Below are 24,741 nucleotides of genomic sequence, written 5' to 3'. Positions count from 1 at the left end.
GGACCAGAAATGGTGCTCCACCATGTTCAGCTGCTCCATGACTGCCAGCAGCAATTGGGATTCGTTTCATTCTATGGCTTTCAGCAGGGCTGCTTGAATGACATTGCAATGTTCCGCATGGTGGCTCCTGTCTCAGTTCTGAAAATACTGTAGGATAAGGCACAAGGTGTTTGTAATGCTCACAACAAGAGTGCACAGCTGAGCAGGGTCCATCCTTCTCGGGCTATGGTGTATGCCTGACTAAGCCAGGCTTTCAAAAAAGGTGTGAAAAAGTATGGGTTGTTTGCAGTTGATATCAGGGGAGGAAGGGAGGGAAGAAGGGAGGAAACTGCATCATGGGAGGTTGAAGCGATGTTCCCATTCCCCTCTGTGACAATGTTTCGGTCCCATGAGGCATTGCAAGTTCTTCCCATAACTCCCCGTGGCTAGTTGCACTGTGGGATAGCTAATCAAGGTGCACTGCTCTGTGCATCAGTGCACGTGTTGCCAGTGAGGGCACACTCCACCAACACAATAAGCATGGTGTGGACACTCCTGACTGACTTAATTACTGAGGCAGCTGGATGTCAAGTTAAATTAACTCAAGTTAACTTTGTAGTGTAGACATGCCCACTGCGAACCAACAAATGGTGTGTACCTCCTGCCGACTACGCCAATGCAACATACTGCTGGGTATACCCAAAGCTGCATGCCACTATGTTACCTGTCTGCCTCAGCAAGTGCGATCTTTGCTAATGATTAGACTCTGCATCAGCTCCCTGCCACACTGGTCTGTCTTTCTCAGCAGCAAACTCTTCAAGGTTCTCCCAAACTAAATCTTGCCTAGCAGGTAACAGTGAACTCCAGACCTTGAGCTCCTCAGAGATGTTTCTCTGCAATGCCCAGCTCCTACCACTGTGCATGCACAGAAGATAACATGTTTGTTATTCTGTTAAAGAGTCAGTGCATCACAGTTTAACAATTTAACTGGGATAAAATCACCCTCCCCTTCAACACAGCTCTGAATTGGTTTATAGTACAAATATAACAAGTTTATTAACAAAAGAGCATGAATTCAGTGATACTAAGTAAAACAGATAAAGGTAGAGATGGTTGCAAGCAAATAAAAGTGAAAACATGCATCTAAAATTCAATCTAGCAAGATACAATCTTTGTTCAAGATGTTTTTTTTCACACCCAGTCCTTTCCAACTTTTTACTGGATGGCCTGGCCAGGACATATCACAGAGCTCAAATTGCTTGCTTTCTTTGTCTCCTTAAGGTGAAGGATAAAGATGGAATTTCTCTGTTCCTTATATTCCCAGAGAAGTTGTTTTGTCCTAAAAGTCAGGAAGAAATCCTGGGGATTCAGACTCCTGAATCTCCCTGAGGTGCAGGAGCCATGTTAATTCTCTGTTTCTTGAGTTCAGGCTCAGGCTAACCCACACTGTCTTGATAGCTTTGTTTACATCTAATACACAGATTGAGGTAATCCCATATTCCTTTGTCTAGGACAGACCTATTTATCCCTTTACCTAAGCTAGCCTGTGTGGTCTTAAACTTGTGCTAGTAACATCAAACAGAGGGCATTCATAACTTCAAAAACAAGGTCGGCATATGCATTTTACAGTGATATTAATAACCAGCATGTTATTAGCTTTCACTTGATACCTCACAAAGCATATTTTGTACAAATATTATTGCAGTAATTTGTAGGGAATGAATACAGGGGTGCCTGTGGTCACAGACACCAATTTCAAAGCTAATAATTTCCCAAAAAAATGAGCTAAAAGCTAAAAAAATGAGCTAAATTTCCTGGCATTAACTTTGCCTTTCAATATAATCAATAATAAGAATCACCCTGCCAATTTTTATAGTTTTACAATCATTCTCATACTTAAAAAAATTACTCCCGCTGCCTGTTACTGTCTGTAAGGCCCAAACAAATCACAGAGGAAACCAAACAACTAGCTGGCTCTACAGTGGAAACAGTGAAAATGACTCAGCAACTTTGCAGTGATCTGTTATATTCGGCATTCTCGAATAGTCAGGTATTTTATAACGTTGTCTGAGCATCCATCTAACTGGTGATTTCTTAACTGTATAAATGGTGGCCAGTACAGGAATTTGCATCTGAGAGGAAAATTACCCCTCACTAAATGATTGGACCCTAATCCTGCTAATGCTTACAGGCAAATGAGTGGTCCCAATGGTGTTTGCTGGATCAGGACTGGGCAGTTCAATGGAAGACAGAGAACCAAAATTCTCTGAGAGATAGTTAATGGATTATTTTTCCTTATCAGTCAATGAAAAGCTGCTGAGTTACATGTTCATGTTTTGTTCGTGCCAGATTTGTTATTTCCTGCTGCATCATCTTAGAAACCTGAGTGACAAACACTGTGTTCTACATGTAAACAAAGCTTTATTTTATTTTATTCTGTCAGCATCCAGTGTTTTAGAAACAAGAGCATTTTGGATTTCCTAAGCTATTTGTGTCAATTTAATAAATTGGTTGTGCTGTGGGGGCCCAGTCAAAGTATTGTACATCCAGAGTCTGATGGAAATAGTCATGTTTTAATGAAACTAAAAAGAAAAAAATATTACTCAACAGTTTTTTTTAATTAAACTTTCTCATTTAGTGCTGTGAACTTAAATGTAACTGCACTGTGCTCATTTATGGGAAAGAGACAGCGCCCCAGACTAGAAAGAGAAGTGAACCCAACAAGTTTAGTTTCCTCTTCCAGGATGAACAAAGTGCAAACAAGTATTAAAGCCTAAATGTTGAAAAGTGAACAACATTTTAAACAATTCCTACAGTTTAAAAATCTAGGACTTTTAGACCATGTCTACACTAGAGAGCAGTACCAGATTTTACCATGGCGCCACTGGTGCCAGGCCCACGGTCCACAGGGGCCCCGGCCCAGCCCACTCTTCTCTGCCCCCCGCTCTCTCCTGTGGGGAAAGAAGCTTGATTCTGCCGGCTCCTGGGGCTCCTGCTACAGCAAGGCAGGCTCCACCAGCAGCCAAGTGCCTCCCTGGCCTCTTCCCCCAGCGTGCTGCGTTCCCGCCCCTTCCCCTTCCCCTGCCACTGATCAGCTGTTTGCCGGCAGTAGGGAGGGGTAAGAGCGGAGCTGCAGCGTGCTCGCCTCTCCGGGGGGGGGAGGAGGAGGAGAAGAGGCAGGGGCGGGGCCTTGGGGAAGAGGGTGGGATTGGGGCATACCCCCTCCAGTCCCCTGCCGTGAGCACCCCCACAATCCCAGCCCACACCCCCAGCCCTCTTCCCTGACCCCTGCACTCCCCTCACACCCCCCAGCCTCCTGCACCTCCTCACATCCCCCCACACCCCATGCCCTGACCCCTGCACCCCTCCACATCCCCACCCCCACGCTGAGCACCAAACAGGAGCTCCTGCACACACACACCCATTCCCACCTGCACCCCTCACACCAAACAGGAGCTGCCCCAGGTAAGTGCTCCAAACCCCAACCTCCTGCCCCAACCCTGAGCCCCCTCCCTCACCCTAGCTCCTGGCCAGACCCCACACCCCAATGTATTTTTACATTGTTTTTATAAAGCACTCTTATCCAAAACACTTTACAATAGTTAGCTAAAGGTACAAACAATATTTGGAAAGATCATTAAGTGGTCTGTTGAGACCCTCTGCGATTTTCAAGTGGTCTGTGGAAAAATAAGTTAGACTACAAGAACAATCAATCACTTTATTTTCATTTACTTCCTATTACTTATAGGAGGAGGATGAAGAAAAAAGAATGAAAAACGGGGGTCAGTGGGAGATAAGAGAGAATGTTCTTTTTCTTGTCTGGGTCCCAAGGAGGAGCCCCAAAAATGAAGCTGAGCACAGGGCTGGGGCCCCCACTAACTCTAAATCCACCACTGGCTGTCACGTCACCTGGGCTGGGGATACTGTGTCGACTGATCCCCACAGTCTCCAACCTACCTGGGGAGTACAGCAGACATGGCCCTGCCCACTAACTCCTCTCCACTCCCTAGCCCACCCACCACTTGCTTCCCCCCGCCCCCCGCTTAAGGCTTAGCCCTCTCACTTTTAAAAATGATTGCTTGCCCCTCCCTGCCTCAGACTTTTCTGGCAGCCCTGTTGCCAGGTATCCATTTTAGACTGGAAACTCCAGTAGAAAACGGGACCTGAGTGTCTGGTGAGCCATGCTGACTGGAAACTAAAAGTCCGGTTACAGGAGTAACCACATTAGCCTCCGCTCCTCCCACTCCCAACACCCACCCCAGAGGGCTGGAAGAGAACCTGTCCTGCTGCTGCGGAAGGAGGGGCAGCTCAGTGCAGAGAGAGACAAAGAGAATGGGCTAGAACCAGGTAGGTACCTGCTCTCTGTGGGCAGGGGTGGGGGGCAGGGACCCTGTTTACCCCCTCCCCAGCCCTGCTGCGCTTGCAGTTAACTCCCGGCCCCTCCCTTGCTCCAGGGACCAACCCTAGCTCCCACCCCACTGTGCTTTTGCCCCCGGCCCCTTTTACAATCATTCGCCAGGGGGCCCACAAATATGTTTGGTGCCGGGCCCACAAAAAGTTAATCCGGCCCTGCTAGAGAGCTTACAGTGGCACAGCTGTACTGATGCAGCTGTGCTGCTATAAGATCTCTCATGTACCCACTCTATGCCAATGGGAGAGATCTCGCCCATTGACATCATTAAACCATCCCCAACGAGCAGCGGTAGCTAGGTCAGCAGAAGAGCGCTGTCCACGCCGGCGCTTCTGTTGGTGTAACTTACACATTCAATGCAATTAAACAATGCAGTTAGACAATGCAAGGAATTATTAGGACTTTATTGGTTCTGTCAGGCTGCTCCATACAAATTTACTTTGTATGGCCCCAGTTCTTCAGTTAGATCCATGTAGGCAGAGCCTTGCACCTGTGCAAAGCCTCATTTAGGTCAGTCTGGCACTGCCAAGTTTGGGTTGCCCATATGGAATCAATGGCAGGATTAGGGCCTATATTATTTCACAATAAAGTAATTAAAGGGATTCTTGCCAAAATAAAAGCTGTTCTCTGTTCCTCAGTGACTAAGGCTATGTCTGCATTTGCACTTTTGTCGGTGTAACTTATGTCACTCGGGGGTGTGGAGCAGCCTGACAGAACCAATAGAGTCCTAATAATTCCTTGCATTGTCTGAATGTTCCATAGGAAGCTGTGGCAAAGGCACATGTAAATGTATGCAGCAGCAGTAGAGAGATTAAACTTGCTATTGTTATTTTTAAGTAACGTCACTAAACAGTACAGCTCTTCAGAGCTCTGCCATGACTCATTCATTTACAGGGAGACTCCCTCTGTTTGGGTTTAATTTTAAGGCAGCTGTAAAAGTCCATCAAAGTCACACAGTGAAGGATTTTCCTGTGTGTGTGTGTGTATTTATTTAAATCTTTCTCATTCAAGTTGTCTCAATATGACATACTGTGCCTTTCCAGGTAATAGTATGGAAACTTGGACTGGAGGAGATGAGAAACATCTGTAAACCTCATATTTTTCAAAAGCTTAAGGAAATGGCTTTAATAGTAAGGAGCTAAGATTGGAAAGATCTTATAACAAGCACCATTTGTGTGAGGAGAAAGAATCTCTCCTAGATCCAAATCCTAACTGCAAGAATTCAAAAGAAGTATTGCAAAAACAACAATAAAAAAACCTTTGAACAGGAAAGTATTGTTCCTGTTTGCCTTTCAGCTGTAATCTTAAGCGCCTTGGCTTGATAAGTACCAGAGCGGTAGCCATGTTAATCTGTAGCCACAAAAACATCTGAAGAAGTGTATGTTTTTTACCCACGAAAGCTTATGCCCAAATAAATCTGTTAGTCTTTAAGATGCCACCAGACTTCTTGTTGTTTTTTTGGCCTGATAAGATGATGTAAAGCTGTGATGATGTGTCTCTCAGGCCATGAATCATTTACTCCTGCTGCTCCTACCCTGCTCCCAACATCATCAACAGATCCATGGGCAGTGCCTGGAATGGGAGTGGTGCCTTCTCTTTCTACCCCAAACCTAGCACTGGATCACTGGATGTGTGTACATCAGTGATTCCACAAGACAAAGAGCTCAGACCTGCTGCAAGAGATTCTGCTTGGCTAATGTTTCTTTCCCCAGCCTCCAAATGTCCGTTGATTCTTGTGACCAGGCACCTCTCCCTTTCCATGACACAGCCAAAAAGCAGCAGTAGCCGCAGCCTAAAAAGAGATTGGCTCTGGCAGCAGTCTTAGAAAATGCCTTTCCCCCCACAACTGCAACAATCTCCTCTGGAAAAAAGGGCAAGGACAGGAACATGGAATATGTAAGGGGACTGTTGCCCCCTTACTGACATTCAGTGGGGGTGTTTTGGTTTTCTAGTTCCCAGTACTAAAAAGGGGGAAAGGTCAATGGGGAATCAGGACCCTGAGACTGACAGCCCCCAGGAACAATGGGGAGAGGCCAATGCTCCAGGTCAGCCTGAATGACAGGGCGGGCAGGCTAATCAGGGAGTCAGGAGGCCAGGGAGGTCCCGTCCTCCGTGTGAGCTGGATTTGCCTGGGTCAGACAGACAGAGTGGGGCTGAGTTAAGGAGAAAGCAGGGGCTGAAGTTAAGCTGGGGAGCAGAGCTGTGCCAGATCCAGAGGGACCAGAAAAGCAGCCCAGAGAGAGCAGACCCTGTCCTGGGAGCAGAACTGCAGCCCCAAAGCCAGAGGCCCAGCCCAGAGAGAGCAGACTTGCCCTGGGAGCAGAGCTGCAGCAACCAGAGCCAGAGGGACCAGGAAAACAGCCCAGGAAGCAGGTCAGTGCTGGGAGCAGAGTCACAGAAGCAGCCTGCAGAGCAGACCTGTCCTGGGAGCAGAGCTGTAGCAGCCAGAGCCCGAGGGGCCAAAGGAGCAGCCCAGGGAGCTGGAGGCAGAGCAGCAGCCGTGCAGAGACAGAGTGGTGCAGCTGGGGCTGGAGCAGTCTGGAGCTGGGTGCGGTGGGCAGCTGGGGAGAACGAGGGGGACCCTGGGCAGCGGGCCCAGCACAGGGAGACACCTCAGTCAAGAGGCTCTGCAGGCCAGGCTTGGATCGTAACCCCGACAGGGCGGGGGCGACACTGGGAAGAAGGGTCCTGCCACTTAGAGCCTGAGAGCGTGTGGCCACCACCAGAGCGAGGGTCCGACCCACAGCATCCCCGCAGCACAGCCAGGGCCTGAGAAGAAGGCCTGGGACTTACAAGGAGCAGACTGCGAACTGCCCTGACATTCTAGAGACACTGTTTGTGAGGTTCCCTGCCACAGAGCGGGTTGATGTGTTTCCTTTAACCTTTCCCATTTTTCCTTATTCTTTTTAAAATTAATTGTTGATTAAATAACTTGCATTTGCTTTAACTTGTATGTAATGGTCAGTGGGTCAGAGAAGTGCCCGGTGCAGAGAGAGTACCCCGGAGTGGGGACACCCTAGCCCCTGTCCTAGGTGACCACAGCAGGGTTGGGGGTCGAGCCCCCCAGGAATCCTGGGCCCAGCCTTGTTGGGGTTACGAGGACTCTGCCAGACAGGAGAGTGAAAGGGGAGTCCTCAAGGGCAGGGAGGCCACTGGGTAAAGGAAGTGGGAGCGAGGACTCAGATCCTTTTGCTAGCCCACTTCACTGGGGTGGTTCAGAAGCCAGGAAAGTTCCCCACAAGAGTGGGACTATTCCCCCACTTACAAATAGAAGGGAGATAAATGGGGTGGGCTAAACAGGAGAGGGAGAACTTGGGGGAAGGTGGAGCTGGGACCTGACAAGGCCAAAATTTAATAAAGACAAGCAGGGGAGAGTGAAGGAGAAGGGGAAAGAGAGCAAGTCAGCCCGAGAAGATTGGAATGGAAGGCAAAGATTAGTTGGAGAACAAGTAGGAAGAATATGGGACAATATGGGAAGAATATGGGACATCTAGGTCAGTGGTTCTCAACCAGGGGTACATGTACTCCTCGGGGTACACAGAGGTTTTGCAGGGGGTACATCAACTCATTTAGATATTTGTCTCTTTACAACAGGCTTCATCAAAAGCACTAGCAAAATTAGTACAAACTCAAATTTCATATAATGACTTCTTTATACTACTCTATATCCTATACACTGACATGTAAGTACAATATTTATATTCCAATAGATTTATAATTATATGGTAAAAATGAGAAAGTCAGCAATTTTTCAGTAATAGTGTGATGTGACACTTTTGTATTTTCATGTCTGATTTTGTAAACAAGTAGTTTTAGAGATGTGAAACTTGGAGGTACACAAAACAAATCAGACTCCTGAAACGGGTACAATCATAGAATATCAGAGTTGGAAGGGACCTCAGGAGGTCATCTAGTCCAACCCCCTGCTCAAAGCAGGACGGATCCCCAATTAAATCATCCCAGCCAGGGCTTTGTCAAGCCTGACCTTAAAAACTTCTAAGGAAGGAGATTCCACCACCTCCCTAGGTAACGCATTCCAGTGTTTCACCACCCTCCTAGTGAAAAAGTTTTTCCTAATATCCAACCTAAACCTCCCCCACTGCAACTTGAGACCATTACTCCTTGTTCTGTCATCTGCTACCACTGAGAACAGTCTAGAGCCATCCTCTTTGGAACCCCCTTTCAGGTAGTTGAAAGCAGCTATTAAATCCCCCCTCATTCTTCTCTTCCGTAGACTAAACATCCCCAGTTCCCTCAGCCTCTCCTCATAAGTCATGTGTTCCAGTCCCCTAATCATTTTTCTTGCCCTCTGCTGGACTCTTTCCAATTTTTCCACATCCTTCTTGTAGTGTGAGGCCCAAAACTGGACACAGTACTCCAGATGAGGCCTCACCAGTGTACAATAGTCTGGAAAGGTTTAGATCCACTGATCTAGAGGAGACAGGAGGGTTAACTGTTCACTGTAAACTTTTACTTCAGGTCATGAACACAATCTCTAACTCAGCTCCCCACTTTCTGTAATGAATGAATAAAAACATCTGATGCCAAAAAATATTGTAACAAATCCGTGGCAACATAGCACTATGCTGCACACCATCACCAGTTAGAATTGTAGCAGAGACAGAGCTTGGATATTTTTAATCCAAAAATAAAGGCATTCAACAAGTGACTCAGAGGAGAATCTCCATTACTTACCAGTATAGGGCCTGTGACACCCTGTTGAGTAATTCTGATTCCATCCATTAGTGATCAGTGGGTACATATGTGTGCATCAATTCATGAACAGTATGGCCTCTTTCAACCCAAATTATTCTATGAAATATTGGATGAGTTTAAAAAAAACCCTAAAGGTTCTCAAAGTCATAGTCCATACTCAAAAATGGTAACTGAGATGAAAAATTTAAATGTAAGCCATAACAAGTGAATAATGCATGGTTTTTGTTCACTTAACTTTTTAGTAGCAAAGACAGAGACTCTCAACTGGTCCAAATCTTGGGACCTGGTTTATTAACCTGAATAACAGTGTGGTTTCACTGTGTTGGGAGCAGGATTTGGGGAGCCCATTCAGAGAGTATGCACCCATTGTATGCTGTACAGCCCACCTTGGACCACGGGGGCAGAGATGACACATGGGTGGGGCATGAAGGGTCATGTGCCTCCCTCATTTCTCCAGATCCCTCTGGAGCGTATGCCCAGAGGCGAGGAGACTGCACTCACCCTGGCAGCGGTGCTCTCCGTGTGTCCATGCAGAACGGGGACGGAGCAGGGCGGCTGGCTGAGCTCCTCCCCTGACCCCCCACATGGGCCTGCTTCGCCTTCCCTGCCGCTGAAGTCCTAGCGCTGCTACCTGCTTTGCACGCTATTCACCGAGGTGAGTTGGGGGTGGAAGCAGAGGCAATGAGTGGGACTCCAGCAGCAGGGAAGGTGAGGCAGCCCTATGTAGCGGGGAGAAGGAGGAGCTCAGCCAGCCGCCCTGCAGCTTCCTCCCTACTCATGCTGCACCACGGACACACGGAGAGTGCCGCTGCCAGTGGGAGGGCTGCCTCTTCGCTTCTGGGAGTCCTGAGAAATTGGGGAGGCATGTGACCCCCCCCCAGAACCTTTCATCTGTGTCCCCCACTAGCCACAGCTACATGTTGCCTCGGCACGCAGGTTGAAGCTGAGCTAGGGCCATGCTTGTGCTCTGAGCGGTCCCTGGAGTCCCCCTGCCCCCCGTACTCCCTGTTCCCTAGCCTACTGCCCACCCCAGCCTCATGCCCCCCACCCCCGAGCAGTTCCCAGAGCCCCCCATCTTGGCCTCACGTCCTCCCCACCCCGCATCCTTTGGGGCCAGTCCCTGGAACTCTCTCCACCCTCCCTCCCCACCCCAACCGGCCTTTTCCCCTCCCCAGTCCGCCTCCAGTTACCACTTTCTGCCACATCCCAGCCTCCCCCATCTCCCCAGGGCTGCAATCTGGAGTCGCCTTGGTCCCTCCTGGCTCCTAGCTCAAAAGTACTCACACATATTCACACTGCTTTGCTGCCCAGATCCCAGCCCATACCCATTTCTCCCCCCCCCCGCCCCCATCTCTGCTACTTGGCTCAATTTGGGGCATGGAGGAATGTTTGAGGGGGCGAGCAGCAATGTCAGGTGACTCAGGCCAGCCCCATGTGTCCAGTTTACAGTTTAGGAAATAAGGTCATCTAACTCTCCGGGCAGGGCACATGGGGAGCTGGCAGGCGATCGGGGAGCTTGGGGGGGCAATCGGGGGTTAGGGGAGTGGAACTGTGTGGGGGCCTGGACCTGGACTGTACTTTGACCAAGAAATTTGGACCTTGACAAAAAATAATTGACTACCCCTGCTCCCCACCATTGGGGCACAAACAGAGCAGAGGCAACTTCAGCACTGAGGTCAGAACAGCAGCCTCAGAATTGCTCAGCTGCAAGCTGTGTGGCCTGTAAGTAGAATTCCTTCTCTCCAGCCCTGCAGGAGATCCCCAAGGTACACAGGCTGGAGAGAGGATTTGGAGCTAAAGAATAACATAGTAAATGGATGGAACACAGATAATTTCACAGAATTTTAAATGGTCCCCTCTCTCTATATAAAATATGACCAAGAAATAATATAAAAAATGCAGTAGCATATACAATACAGCCAAGTATATAAAAGTATACACAGTATTTTACAGGGCATTTTTTACACAAATGAACCACAAATGACTTTACAAAGTTAATTTAATTACAGAATGAAATGGTACACCGGTTTTCATTATCTGGTCATGTCTGTAGTTTTAAGATAATGTTTTACGGCCATAAGATAACTCTTTAAAAATGCACAATGGTATTGCCGACATCTTCCATGGCACATCTGCTTAGTTTTACAGACACAAACAAGTTTTTGCTACTGTCAGCACTGAGGACCCAATTTAGCTGCGGAAGAGCAAAGCTGCATTGTAGTCTGGCTGATGCGTCACCCGCAAAATGAGCAGGCTCCCTTCTGAGTCTGGACTCTTGGGTGCTCGTGGTGATGTAGCAGGCAGAAAGAACAGAGCCTGTTTGGTTGTTAGTTCTGATTTACGATTATTCCCCGTCAGAGATCAAACTGAGCTTCCAGCACAGGCAGTGCAAGGGGAAGAAAAAAAACCAAAACAAAACTTGCTTCCACTTGTCAGCTGAGCCCCTTTTTATTTTAGGAAGCCGTCCCTGCTTAGGAATAAATGGGGCAGCACTAAGAAATCATTCCAGGGTGAGTGGCTTTTGGGACTGGAAAGAGCTGCTGTTCTTTCTACCTTGGAACGGCAGGACGGGTGTGTTCATTGCTTTGCGGGCTGCCGCCCCTCCTGCCAAAGGGGGAGCCCCTCTGGACCGGCGTGAAGGGAGGTTGGTGGACGGGAGGCGATGGTGTTATGCCGCTGTTACTGCTGGTCTTGCCGCGGCTGCTGCAGAGTCACGTGAGAGTCCCCTTTAAGTTTCCATAGAGAGGCCTCTCAGTGTCACATGATGGACATGATATAATGAAACAACATTGTAGCGAGGAAAGCATTGAGGGGAGCCCGGGGCTGCACAAACGGTGTCTGGGAAGGGGGCAGAGAGAGAAGGAAACTACGGGGCACCCTTCAGCACACAGGAGCCCACCTCCATCCACTCGCGAAAGGGGACGTGGAAAAGAGAGGAGGGGTCCCGGTCCCTCTGTTCCCCTCCCACCCCCCTCGGGCCAGGAGGAAGAACAACTTTTAATCAGCACAGATGGGATTGCACCTGTGTCCGGAGTCCCCACCATCCAGAGGAAGAGGAAATTTATATGAAAGAACAGATCTGGAAACTACCTGTTTTTTTTTTTGTTTTGTTTTTCTTCCACTTTGCTGCGGGGGGTGGGGGGTCGCGGTGCGGGGAAGGCGAGAAAGCTTTGCCAGCACATGGATCAGCGTAAGGTAAGTTATTTATAGTCCTTAAAAGCTCCTCAAGAGGGATTTGTTTTGGGAGGTGTGGTGTATGGGTGTATGACTGCCGGGGGGGGGAGGGGTTCGTCCTAAATTTTGCATCCCGGACGTTTAAACGAGGAAGGGTGTCCTTTCGCGGTGGCATAGTTTTTCATGGGAGTTTAGGTTCGGGGTGGGAATAGTTTCGCACGTTCGTCTCCTTTTAACTTCTGTTCTCTGCGTCCCTTTGCTCTGGTCCAGGGTCGGGAGCCATGGGGGGGGGGCAGGCGTTTTGGTCAGGAGGGAGGGAGCGAGGTGGGATTTCCAGCTTGAAATGGGAATTTAAAAATAAAGAAAGGCGATTGCGCCATGTTTGTGTTGCTAAGAGGAGGGGTGGGTGTGGGGGCGTGTGTGTGGGGGGGGGGCATGGCTGCAGGCCACATGGCTTCTCTGGAGCGGCTGGGTTGTTCGTGTGTTTTTCCCCCTCCGTGTCCGCATTCCAGCTAATGTTGCGCAGATAAAATTCGAACTTGAGGTAAACAGAAGAGGAAACGAGGGGGCGGGCGGCGGGGGGGGGGGGGGAGGCTGTTTCCATCCTGGGATCCCACCTCTCCACTTCGCAGATAACATCCACAGCGGGCACAGCAAGCCCCCCACTCCACCCCCCTCCTTTGTCGCCAGCCAGAAAAATAAGAGCAGTGGGACTGCAAACCATAACCCCCCCCCACCCCAGGTCCTCTGCAGCTAGGGTGGTGATGGGAGGGGGCGGAGCGCCTTTTTATCTCCAAAACGTCACATTCCAAATCCATAACAACACAACCCCCCCCACACCCACCCACGCACACACCTTCGCCACCAGCATATAGGGAAGATGCCTTTCCCCCTCGGCAGCATAGTGATCCCCACTTGCTTGCCCCAGGAAAGCATTACGCCGAGTAGGTGAGAGCAGAAATAAATCCCCTTAGTGGGTGCCCCACCTCATCCAGCCGTGTTCCTCTCGGGCACCCAGCGGGCTCAGAGCCTCCCCAACACAGGGTGGAGCGGGTGCCTTTTTTTAACTAAAGCGGGAGGGGGCATGTTTTCCCCCCTTAGTGAAGGTGCAAGGACTAGGTTACTACGGTGCTGAGCATCTGGTTATTGGTCGGTGCTGGAGCTCCGTGTGCGAGCAACGGGTAAGTGTGGCTAGCTGGGTGTGTGGCAGCAGGTGCGGAGGCTTGGCATGTGGTTAGCATCACAGTGATACTGTGATGGAGGTTCGTGGGGATTTGGTAAGTGACTGCTGGGTAGCTGTGTGTTAGACGGGAGGGGGCCTTAGAAACCAGGGGGGAATGACAGCTGCGAGGCGGAGGAAGGCTTTGTGGTTGGGAAGGGGGTTTTGCTCTTTGTGGTGGTTTTGGAAAGCAGCAGAACAGCATTCCCTTAACACGCTTAGGTATCTTCAGCTGGGTATAGATGATCTTGCTTCGTTTTAGGGGAGGGGTGTGTGTGTGTGTCTTTGATTTTGAGGGAGGTGTGCTGGTGGTCTGGGAAAGGTTATCTTTTGAAGTGGTGTGAAGTAGCAAAAATGTGGATGTGTCTGTCATCTGAAGGGGGGGGTGCTGTGATTTGCAAGTTCTAGGTTATGGCACAGGCAATTTAGCTGGCAATAAGTATACTCATCACTAATGTGATGCCCTTCACGTGTCCAGAGCACTGCAAACACAACCACTAATTCATTGGCGCAGGTTTCTTTCTCTGTGCCACGTGGCTAGTGTAGGGGGCAGGCACTTGCCTGCAGTGGTATAGATAGCGGGTAGGGTGAGGTGGGACATGGGTACATGGCAAGATGGGGAATAAAGAGGAGAAAGGACTCCTTTAAAGAGAGAGAGGTATGTGGAATAGAAGAAGGCCCCATATGAGGTATAAGGGTGTATTAGGCCTTAAGGAGCTTGCGGGCAAGTGGAGTTGAGTGAGGAATTACAAAGCAATTTATCCTGGTGAGGAGGGGTAAAAGGGTATTGTGGGGCAGGACACTGGAGAGTGTATATGAGGAGGTAATACACATCATGAGGAGGAAGGGTCAGGAATACTGAGTGGATTATATCTTGAAAGTGATGGGAGTGCCGGGGGAGGGACTAACAGACGTGTGCGGGCGGGCTGTACACGTGATTGGTTCGAGTGGGGAGTTCAGTATGGGGGTGTAACATGTTGGGGATGGGGAGACAAGAGTGGGTCTGAGGAAGGTATGCGGGATTTGTGTGTGTGATTTGGGAATGGGAAGATGTACACAGGGCCATGGGGAGGGGCCAAAGGACTGTAGTGGAGGGTCAAGGACAAAACATGTTGTTGAGAAGCAGGGGTGCTGGAACAATGTGTACAGTGGGGGGTGCTGAGAGCCATTGAACCGAACTGTAAACCCTGCATATGATGGAAACCACGTCAAGCCAGGGGGTGCAGTAGCACCCCCAGTTCCAGCACCTGTGTTGAGAAGTGCTTTTCCTGGGTGCATAGAGCTGGCACAGGGCTCTGTACGGGAGGGGTGTGCGTCCTGCCGCAGTGAGGGTTTCTGGGTGGTGTCGTACGGGGCTGTACTGGGAGCAAGTGGCACAGGTCTGTGTAAGGGGGTTGGCGTGTATGTATTGGAGACACAGAGCTGTGTTGAGATGAGGGAGTGGGGGGCATAGGTATATGTTGGGGTGAGGGGGGGACACTACATTGTTGGGAGGTGAAAGGGTCTGTATATGTGGGGCAAAGCTGTGTCAGGGTGAGGGGGTCTGTACTTGGGGGCACAGAGCTGTGTTAGGGTGAGGGAGCGTGGGTGGTAACAGGTCTGTGTTGGGGCAAAGGTTGTATGGGTGGGGACAGGGCTGTGTTGGGGCAAAGGGGTGGGTGTATGGATGGGGACGGGGTTGTGTTGTGTCGGAGGGGTAGGGCTGTGTTGGGGTGAATGGGGGGTGGGGACGGGTGTGGGGACAGGGCTGCATTAGGGCAGGGGGTGAGTATAGGGGTGGGGACAGGGCTGTGTTGGGGCGAAGGGGTGGGTGTAGGGGTGGGGACGGGGTTGTGTTGTGTCAGAGGGGTGGGGCTGGGTTGGTGGGGACGGGGTTGTGTTGTGTCGGAGGGGTGGGGCTGGGTTGGTGGGGACGGGGTTGTGTTGTGTCGGAGGGGTGGGGCTGGGTTGGGGTGAATGGGGGGTGGGGCAGGGCTGCATTAGGGCAGCGGGTGGCTGTAGGGGTAGGGACAGGGCTGTGCTGGGGCGAAGGGGTGGGTGTAGGGGTGGGGACGGGGTTGTGTTGTGTCAGAGGGATGGGTCTGGGTTGGGGTGAAGGGGTGGGGACAGGGCTGTGTTGGTGGGGATGGGATTGTGTTGTGTCGGAGGGGTGGGGCTGTGTTGGTGGGGTCGGGATTGTGTTGTGTTGGAGGGGTGGGGACGGGGCTGGGTTGTGTCGGAGGGGTGGGGACGGGGCTGGGTTGGTGGGGACGGGGCTGTGTTGTGTCGGAGGGGTGGGGACGGGGCTGGGTTGGTGGGGACGGGGCTGGGTTGTGTCGGAGGGGTGGGGACGGGGCTGGGTTGGTGGGGACGGGGCTGGGTTGTGTCGGAGGGGTGGGGACGGGGCTGGGTTGGTGGGGACGGGGTTGTGTTGTGTCGGAGGGGTGAGGCTGGGTTGGGGTGAAGGGGTGGGGACGGAGTTGTGTTGTGTCGGAGGGGTGGGGACAGGGTTGTGTTGTGTTGGAGGGGTGGGGCTGGGTTGGTGGGGACGGGGGTGTGTTGTGTCGGGAGGGTGGGGCTGTGTTGGTGGGGACGGGGTTGTGTTGTGTCGGAGGGGTGGGGCTGTGTTGGGGTGAATGGGGGGTGGGGCAGGGCTGCATTAGGGCAGCGGGTGGCTGTAGGGGTAGGGACAGGGCTGTGTTGGGGCGAAGGGGTGGGTGTAGGGGTGGGGACGGGGTTGTGTTGTGTCAGAGGGATGGGTCTGGGTTGGGGTGAAGGGGTGGGGACAGGGCTGTGTTGGTGGGGATGGGATTGTGTTGTGTCGGAGGGGTGGGGCTGTGTTGGTGGGGTCGGGATTGTGTTGTGTCGGAGGGGTGGGGACGGGGCTGTGTTGGTGGGGACGGGGCTGTGTTGTGTCGGAGGGGTGGGGACGGGGCTGGGTTGGTGGGGACGGGGCTGGGTTGTGTCGGAGGGGTGGGGACGGGGCTGTGTTGGTGGGGACGGGGCTGGGTTGTGTCGGAGGGGTGGGGACGGGGCTGGGTTGGTGGGGATGGGGCTGTGTTGTGTCAGAGGGGTGGGGACGGGGCTGGGTTGGTGGGGACGGGGCTGGGTTGTGTCGGAGGGGTGGGGACGGGGCTGGGTTGGTGGGGACGGGGCTGGGTTGTGTCGGAGGGGTGGGGACGGGGCTGGGTTGTGTCGGAGGGGTGGGGACGGGGCTGGGTTGGTGGGGACGGGGCTGGGTTGTGTCGGAGGGGTGGGGACGGGGCTGGGTTGGTGGGGACGGGGTTGTGTTGTGTCGGAGGGGTGAGGCTGGGTTGGGGTGAAGGGGTGGGGACGGGGTTGTGTTGTGTCGGAGGGGTGAGGCTGGGTTGGGGTGAAGGGGTGGGGACGGGGTTGTGTTGTGTCGGAGGGGTGGGGACAGGGTTGTGTTGTGTTGGAGGGGTGGGGCTGGGTTGGTGGGGACGGGGGTGTGTTGTGTCGGGAGGGTGGGGACGCGGCTGGGTTGGTGGGGACGGGGTGTGTTGTGTCGGAGGGGTGGGGCTGTGTTGGTGGGAACAGGGTTGTGTTGTGTCGGAGGGGTGGGGACGGGGCTGGGTTGGTGGGGACGGGGTTGTGTTGTGTTGGAGGGGTGGGGACGGGGTTGTGTCGGAGGGGTGGGGACGCGGCTGGGTTGGTGGGGACGGGGTTGTGTTGTGTCGGGAGGGTGGGGACGCGGCTGGGTTGGTGGGGACGGGGTGTGTTGTGTCGGAGGGGTGGGGCTCTGTTGGTGGGGACGGGGTTGTGTTGTGTCGGAGGGGTGGGGACGGGGCTGGGTTGGTGGGGACGGGGTTGTGTTGTGTCGGAGGGGTGGGGCTGGGTTGTGTTGGTGTGGACGGGGTTGTGTTGTGTCGGAGGGGTGGGGACGGGGCTGGGTTGGTGGGGACGGGGTTGTGTTGTGTCGGAGGGGTGGGGACGGGGCTGGGTTGGTGGGGACGGGGTTGTGTTGTGTCGGAGGGGTGGGGCTGGGTTGTGTTGGTGTGGACGGGGTTGTGTTGTGTCGGAGGGGTGGGGCTGGGTTGGTGGGGACGGGGGTGTGTTGTGTCGGAGGGGTGGGGACAGGGTTGTGTTGTGTCGGAGGGGTGGGGCTGGGTTGGTGGGGACGGGGTTGTGTTGTGTCGGGAGGTTGGGGACGCGGCTGGGTTGGTGGGGACGGGGTTGTGTTGTGTCGGGGGGTGGGGACGGGGCTGGGTTGGTGGGGACGGAGGTGTGTTGTGTCGGAGGGGTGGGGACGGGGCTGGGTTGGTGGGGACGGGGGTGTGTTGTGTCGGAGGGGTGGGGACAGGGTTGTGTTGTGTCGGAGGGGTGGGGTTGTGTCGGTGGGGACGGGGGTGTGTTGTGTCGGGGGGTGGGGACAGGGTTGTGTCGGTGGGGACGGGGGTGTGTTGTGTCGGGGGGTGGGGACAGGGTTGTGTCGGAGGGGTGGGGCTGGGTTGGTGGGGACGGGGGTTGTGTTGTGTCGGAGGGGTGGGGACGGGGCTGGGTTGGTGGGGACGGGGGTGTGTTGTGTCGGAGGGGTGGGGCTGGGTTGGTGGGGACGGGGGTGTGTTGTGTCGGAGGGGTGGGGTTGTGTCGGTGGGGACGGGGGTGTGTTGTTTCGGGGGGTGGGGACAGGGTTGTGTCGGTGGGGACGGGGGTTGTGTTGTGTCGGAGGGGTGGGGCTGGGTTGGTGGGGACGGGGGTGTGTTGGGTCGGAGGGGTGGGGACGGGGCTGGGTTGGTGGGGACGGGGGTGTGTTGGGTCGGAGGGGTGGGGACGGGGCTGGGTTGGTGGGGACGGGGGTGGTGTTGGGTCGGAGGGGTGGTGTTGGGTCGGAGGGGTGGGGCTGGGTCGGTGGGGACGGGGGTGTGTCGGTGGGGACGGGGGTGTGTTGGGTCGGAGGGGTGGGGCTGGGTTGGTGGGGACGGGGGTATGTTGGGTCGGAGGGGTGGGGCTGGGTCGGTGGGGACGGGGGTATGTTGGGTCGGAGGGGTGGGGCTGGGTCCGTGGGGACGGGGGTGTGTTGGGTCGGAGGGGTGGGGCTGGGTCGGTGGGGACGGGGGTGTGTCGGTGGGGACGGGGGTGTGTTGGGTCGGAGGGGTGGGGCTGGGTCGGTGGGGACGGGGGTGTGTTGGGTCGGAGGGGTGGGGCTGGGTCGGTGGGGACGAGGGTGTGTTGGGTCGGAGGGGTGGGGACGGGGTTGTGTTGGTGGGGACGGGGTTGTGTTGGTGGGGACGGGGGTGTGTTGGGTCGGAGGGGACGGGGGTGTGTTGGTGGGGACAGGGGTGGGGCTGGGTCGGAGGGGTGGGGCTGGGTCGGTGGGGACGGGGGTGTGTTGGGTCGGAGGGGTGGGGCTGGGTCGGTGGGGACGGGGGTGTGTTGGGTCGGAGGGGTGGGGCTGTGTCGGGGTGGGGACGGGGGTGTGTTGGGTCGGAGGGGTGGGGCTGGGTCGGTGGGGACGGGGGTGTGTCGGTGGGGACGGGGGTGTGTTGGGTCGGAGGGGTGGGGCTGGGTCGGTGGGGACGGGGGTATGTTGGGTCGGAGGGGTGGGGCTGGGTCCGTGGGGACGGGGGTGTGTTGGGTCGGAGGGGTGGGGCTGGGTCGGTGGGGACGGGGGTGTGTCGGTGGGGACGGGGGTGTGTTGGGTCGGAGGGGTGGGGCTGGGTCGGTGGGGACGGGGGTGTGTTGGGTCGGAGGGGTGGGGCTGGGTCGGTGGGGACGAGGGTGTGTTGGGTCGGAGGGGTGGGGACGGGGTTGTGTTGGTGGGGACGGGGGTGTGTTGGGTCGGAGGGGTGGGGCTGGGTCGGTGGGGACGAGGGTGTGTTGGGTCGGAGGGGTGGGGACGGGGTTGTGTTGGTGGGGACGGGGGTGTGTTGGGTCGGAGGGGTGGGGCTGGGTCGGTGGGGACGGGGGTGTGTTGGTGGGGACAGCGGTGGGGCTGGGTCGGAGGGGTGGGGCTGGGTCGGTGGGGACGGGGGTGTGTTGGTGGGGACGGGGGTGTGTTGGGTCGGAGGGGTGGGGCTGGGTCGGTGGGGACGGGGGTGTGTTGGGTCGGAGGGGTGGGGCTGTGTCGGGGTGGGGACGGGGGTGTGTTGGGTCGGAGGGGTGGGGCTGGGTCGGTGGGGACGGGGGTGTGTTGGGTCGGAGGGGTGGGGCTGGGTCGGTGGGGACGAGGGTGTGTTGGTCGGAGGGGTGGGGACGGGGTTGTGTTGGTGGGGACGGGGGTGTGTTGGGTCGGAGGGGTGGGGCTGGGTCGGAGGGGACGGGGGTGTGTTGGTGGGGACGGGGGTGGGGCTGGGTCGGAGGGGACGGGGGTGTGTTGGTGGGGACGGGGGTGGGGCTGGGTCGGAGGGGTGGGGACGGGGGTGTGTTGGGTCGGAGGGGTGGGGCTGGGTCGGTGGGGACGGGGGTGTGTCGGGTCGGAGGGGTGGGGCTGGGTCGGTGGGGACGGGGGTGTGTTGGGTCGGAGGGGTGGGGCCGTGTGGGGGTGAACGGGGCTGGGTAGGGACAGGGCTGTGTCGGGGTGGGGACGGGGGCTGGGGCTATGTTAGGGTCCGGGGGGACTCGGCTGTAGGGGGTGCTGTGGCAGCTGATCGCACGGCCGGGGTGGAGCGAGCGCGACCCGACCTAGCGGCAGCGGCCCGAACCCCAGCTCTCAGGGCCGCCGCCGCCGCCCCCTGCTGCACCAGCCGCCGGCTGTGGGGCCACGCCCACTGCGCGCCTGACCAATCCCCGGCCCGCGCCGCTGCGGTAGCCGCCGCCCGCCCCTGCCAATGAGCGCGTCGCTGCCGTGTCTCCGCCCACCCTCCTGTTTGTTATGGTCCGGGCCACGTGCCGCCGGCTCAGCTTGTCACGCGGCAGGGCCCCGCGCCGCCCCGCCCCCACCGCCGTCCTACCTCTTCGGCCCGGAAGGAAGGCGACACAGGTGGGGGATGGGCGCGAAAACCAGACAGACCAGGAAGGGAGCAGTTCGCGCCCGCGCGTCCCGGCGCCCCACGCGGGTCCCGGCCCCGTCAGGCCCCACGCGGGGTCCGATTCCCGCCCACGGGTCCAGGCGCCCTGCCCTGTCCGACCCTGCGAGGGGGCAGCTTCCTTCCTGTGGGTCCCAGGGCCCCGCCTCATCAGGCCCCAGCAGGACACCGATTCCCGCCTCTGTGCCTCAGGGTCCTGCCCTAGGCAGCCCCTCACAGGATTGATGCTTGCACGGGGATACTGGTGCCCTGTCCCGTCGTATTGCACAGGGAGACTGATTCCTCCCCAGGCGTCCCAGGGCCCTGCGCCATCCGGCTCCATGAGGCAACCAGTTCTTCGTCCTGGGTCCCGCGGCCCTGCTCCCATCAGACCAGACAAAGGGACCAATTCCTGCTTCTGGGGTTCTAGGGCTCTGCTCTGTCAGACCCCACGAGGGGAATTCCTGCTGGTCAGTCCAGGGGCCCTGCCCTGTCAATTCCACAAAGGGACCAATTCCTGTTCTTTGTTCCCAGAGCCCTGCCACATCAAACCCTGAAGGGACAAATTTCTATCTCCGTGTAACTGGGCACTGCCTGTTAAAACCCATCCAGGGTCCAGTTGTTATCTACAGGTATCTTGGCATCATCCCATCTAGGTACCAAATCAGGCCTGTGGTTGTAACTTTTTATGGAAGTCTTTTTTGTTTGTCTCTTAATAAGGTTGTATGAAGAAAGGCCTTGGGGGTTGGCACGTCTATTTAGATATGGCTGCACAGCTTTCACCACAAATAGTAACAGGATATTTTTTCTAGACTAGTAGGCTATTGAATATTGAAAGGAGAGAAGCAGGGTAGGAGAAATATAACTAAGAGTGTCTTGCAATGTATTTTGTTGTTAAACTTTTCAAAAAGATGGAATCATCTAGTAAAATTATCCAGGGATACAATTTGCCTAAATGGTTGTAAAGAACTAAATAACAGCGAACAGAGAAGTACAGGGAATGGAGAAGAGAAATTGTTTTATGATAGATGATGAGACAGAAATGCAGGAATGCTGTTGCTGAGGAGACGATTCTTGCTCTAACATTGGTAAGGTTGTAATGCCAGACAAAGGGTATAAGAAGGGGTGCAGCAAGATTAGGTTAATGCGTACCTAGGGCGTTATCTTGCATGGGATGGGGACAAGATCAGGGAGTGTGCACAGCCATTTGCCTGATTGAGCCATAATCCTTCTCTCACTTACACCATTGTAAACTGGATATTGTTCCCTTCAATCAGTGGAGTTGCCCATATGTAAGAGGGAAGTTGGGCTCAGCATTTTAATAACAGGAGTGTAATTTTGAACTATGCTGAAATGAATGAGAGGCCAGGAGTTGATTTGAAGATTGGGATGGTAGGTGCATTTTGCATATGGTGTGGAGAGCAAGGACCTTAGGGAGACTAGATGCTTTCATAGCACAAATAATATTATGCACAGAAATATCTTTAGTCACTTAGCATGGTGACAGGTTTCAGAAGGGTAGCCGTGTTAGTCTGTGTCAGTAAAAACAACGAGGAGTTCTTGTGGCAGCTTAGAGACTAACACATTTATTTGGGCATAAGCTTTCATGGGCTATAGCCTACTTCATCAGATATGAAGTGGGTTATAGCCCATGAAAGCTTATTTTTACTCGTCTAGGTAATCTCATTGACTTGCTTAGTATAGGTACAGCTATACTTACTCTTTGGATTTTGGAAGAGGAACAAAAACAATTCATCTGAAACTTGTTACTCAATAAAGACATATCTTTTTGATATAGATTTGAGCAGAGTGAAAGGAATGTAGTCATGCAGAACACTCCTGACACTGAAATTTGTGATGTCCGTGGATCGGTAGGCTGAATAAACAATGGTGGACACACCAGGAAATTGCCTTCTTCTTCATTCCTGCTGGTGAGATGCTATTAATTTAAAAATGTGTTCCCATCTCCCATTGCTCTTTAATATTACTGAGCTCATTTATCTTCTCAGTGAGACAGCTAGGAGGAAAAATATTTCATTTTGTAACTTAGTTCACCTTCAAAAAGAACAGATGTTACTTCATGCTGCCAGTTTGTAGCAAGGCTCACTGTGTACTGTACGCTGTGTTTTATGGAGCGGTTGTGGTGATGAATACAGTGTGTATTAAAAAGGGTTATGAAAAACAGCTATTGTGCCTGACTTCTCTTTTTTTTCTATTTAAATAATGCCTGTTTATATCTCACATAAGATATGCCCAAAATTTCATTGTAGGAACTCATGACTTGCCAATTTTCACTGGTAAATAAATAAAAAAAGGATCACTCTTTTAGTGTAGAAGAGTTCAAAAAAGTATCTGAAAAGGAAACTGCTAAACAACGGTTGGTTGTTGGTTTTGCAATGGGAAGTAATGAAACCTATTTTTTCACTTCAATAAAAAGCGAAATTGTGAACTTATTTCATAAACGTTACTGTACCTATGCTACTAATAACCTAAGAACTTCTTGTTCATGCTTCACTGTTCCATTACTTATTTACTTTACTGCATTTCTCTCAACTTTGACAATGAAAATCTGTGAAGGCCGGCCTTCAGTGCAACTATGTTTGGGTTGCCATGTTGCCAACTCTAGTGATTTTTATTGTTGTCTTGTGATATTTGGAGGTGTGTTTTCTCCTTAAAGCTCCAGCTGCTGGAATCGTGTGATTATGTCAGAATCTGAGATTTCATTAAAAAAAATATAACCCTTATGGTTGCAGACAAAAACCTTTGAAAATGTGAACCCTTTAAAAGCTCTAAAACCAGAAGGAAAATAAAAAGACTCCTTCCCCATAGTATTTCTTTCAAGCCAGTATCATTATTTTTTGAGCCTGACTCATGATTTTTGAATGACTGGGGTTGGCAATACTGAGGTTGCTACTGTGACCACTGGAATTTAAAAAAAAAAAAAAAAAAGTGTCTTGGAAAATTTCTTTTGGCTTTGGATTTTTGTAAAGACTCTTATTTAAAAAACAAAAACAACCCAACAACATTTTAGCTTGTAAAGAGGGCATTGTTGTCTGGTGGTTAGAACAAGGGACTGGGAATTGAGATTGCTGGGTTCTATTTCCAAGTTTTATCATTGATGTTGTCTGTAACTTAACCTCTCTATCCATTTCCTGGTTTGGGACTTGATACTTACCTTATAGTGGTGTTATGAGGCTGAATTCATTAACGTTTGCAAACTGCTTTGAGTTCTTGGATGAAAAGCATTATATTATAATTCTTGCAGGTGGTGCAGGGGTACATCTGTGCAGCGCTCATGAATGGTGTAGTGGCTGGGAATGGCGAACCGCAGCCACTGGGAGCTGCGGGCGGCTGTGCCTGTGTACAGTCAATGTAAACAAACTGTCTCGCAGCCTGCCAGTGGATTACCTTGATGGGCCATATGCGGCCCGCGAGCCGCAGGTTGCCCACCGCTGGATTAGAGATTTCCTCCTTCCCAACCAATTTAAACCGCTGACAACTTGAAAGTGAGAGGATGTAACAAGCTACAGTGAAATGAGTCTTTGTGAAATTATTTGTTTAATATCAAGAAAAAAAGTTTGCTTCCAGTTTCTCCTGTGCTTTTTAAAACAAACAGATTAACTTGTGTTTTCCAGAGGCTGCTTGCTACATTATTGTAGAGTTTTCAGTTCATGCTTTTAGGCTCTTATTTTGAGAATTTTTTTCCAGCGATGTAGGTGTCTTTCATTGTCTGGTTTCAGAGTCTCAGCCGTGTCCAGTCTGTATCCGCAAAAAGAACAGGAGTACCTGTGGCACCGTAGAGTACTCCTTTTCATTGTCTGCTGAGCGTGCTCTGTGGCTGTTAGGTGATCACTTTGCCCAGTGTTCTGGCCTTCTTCTGATTTTAATGTCATGGTTGTGGTCTACCTTCCTGGAGCAGTTATGCACCCTGTGAATTTTAATAGCTTGCAAGTATATCCAACTGAACACCATCTTTGTGTAGTGATTTCTTTGTAAGTATTTTTCTTCCTCTTCTCCACTGCTGTTCTCTATAAAATGAAGCTGTTTCTGTTCTGGAGACCTATTTTTTGACCATTGTGTAATAATTGTTTTAGTTAAATGGTTAAACTTTCAATTGTTATTTGTATGTGTTTTGAAACCCATTTTAGAATGGGTTTGTTGCTGTGTAATAAACAGATTTCATTTATTTTCTGTGTAATGCTTTAATAGCATGAGTTGTGATTTATGTTTGGGGATAGAGGGATCAGATGAGATCCTGGGCTTTAAGTTGTATTCCATATCTTTTAAACGGTTTGTGA

General features: G+C 52.7%; 1 long non-coding RNA gene across 1 annotated transcript; it reads left to right on the top strand.

The window, feature by feature from the left end:
* The first annotated feature begins 20,384 nt into the window (after nt 1-20,384).
* Nucleotides 20,385-24,493, top strand: LOC311513085. Its single transcript, XR_014709647.1, has 3 exons — nt 20,385-20,418; nt 22,242-22,374; nt 23,709-24,493. It is a non-coding gene; the product is annotated as an uncharacterized lncRNA (long non-coding RNA).
* The last annotated feature ends 248 nt before the right edge of the window (nt 24,494-24,741 follow it).

This window comes from Lepidochelys olivacea, assembly GCF_965140295.1.
Source record: "Lepidochelys olivacea isolate rLepOli2 genome assembly, chromosome: 1".
NCBI lineage: Eukaryota > Metazoa > Chordata > Testudines > Cheloniidae > Lepidochelys > Lepidochelys olivacea.
This window is presented reverse-complemented; position numbering and strand designations above follow the sequence as displayed.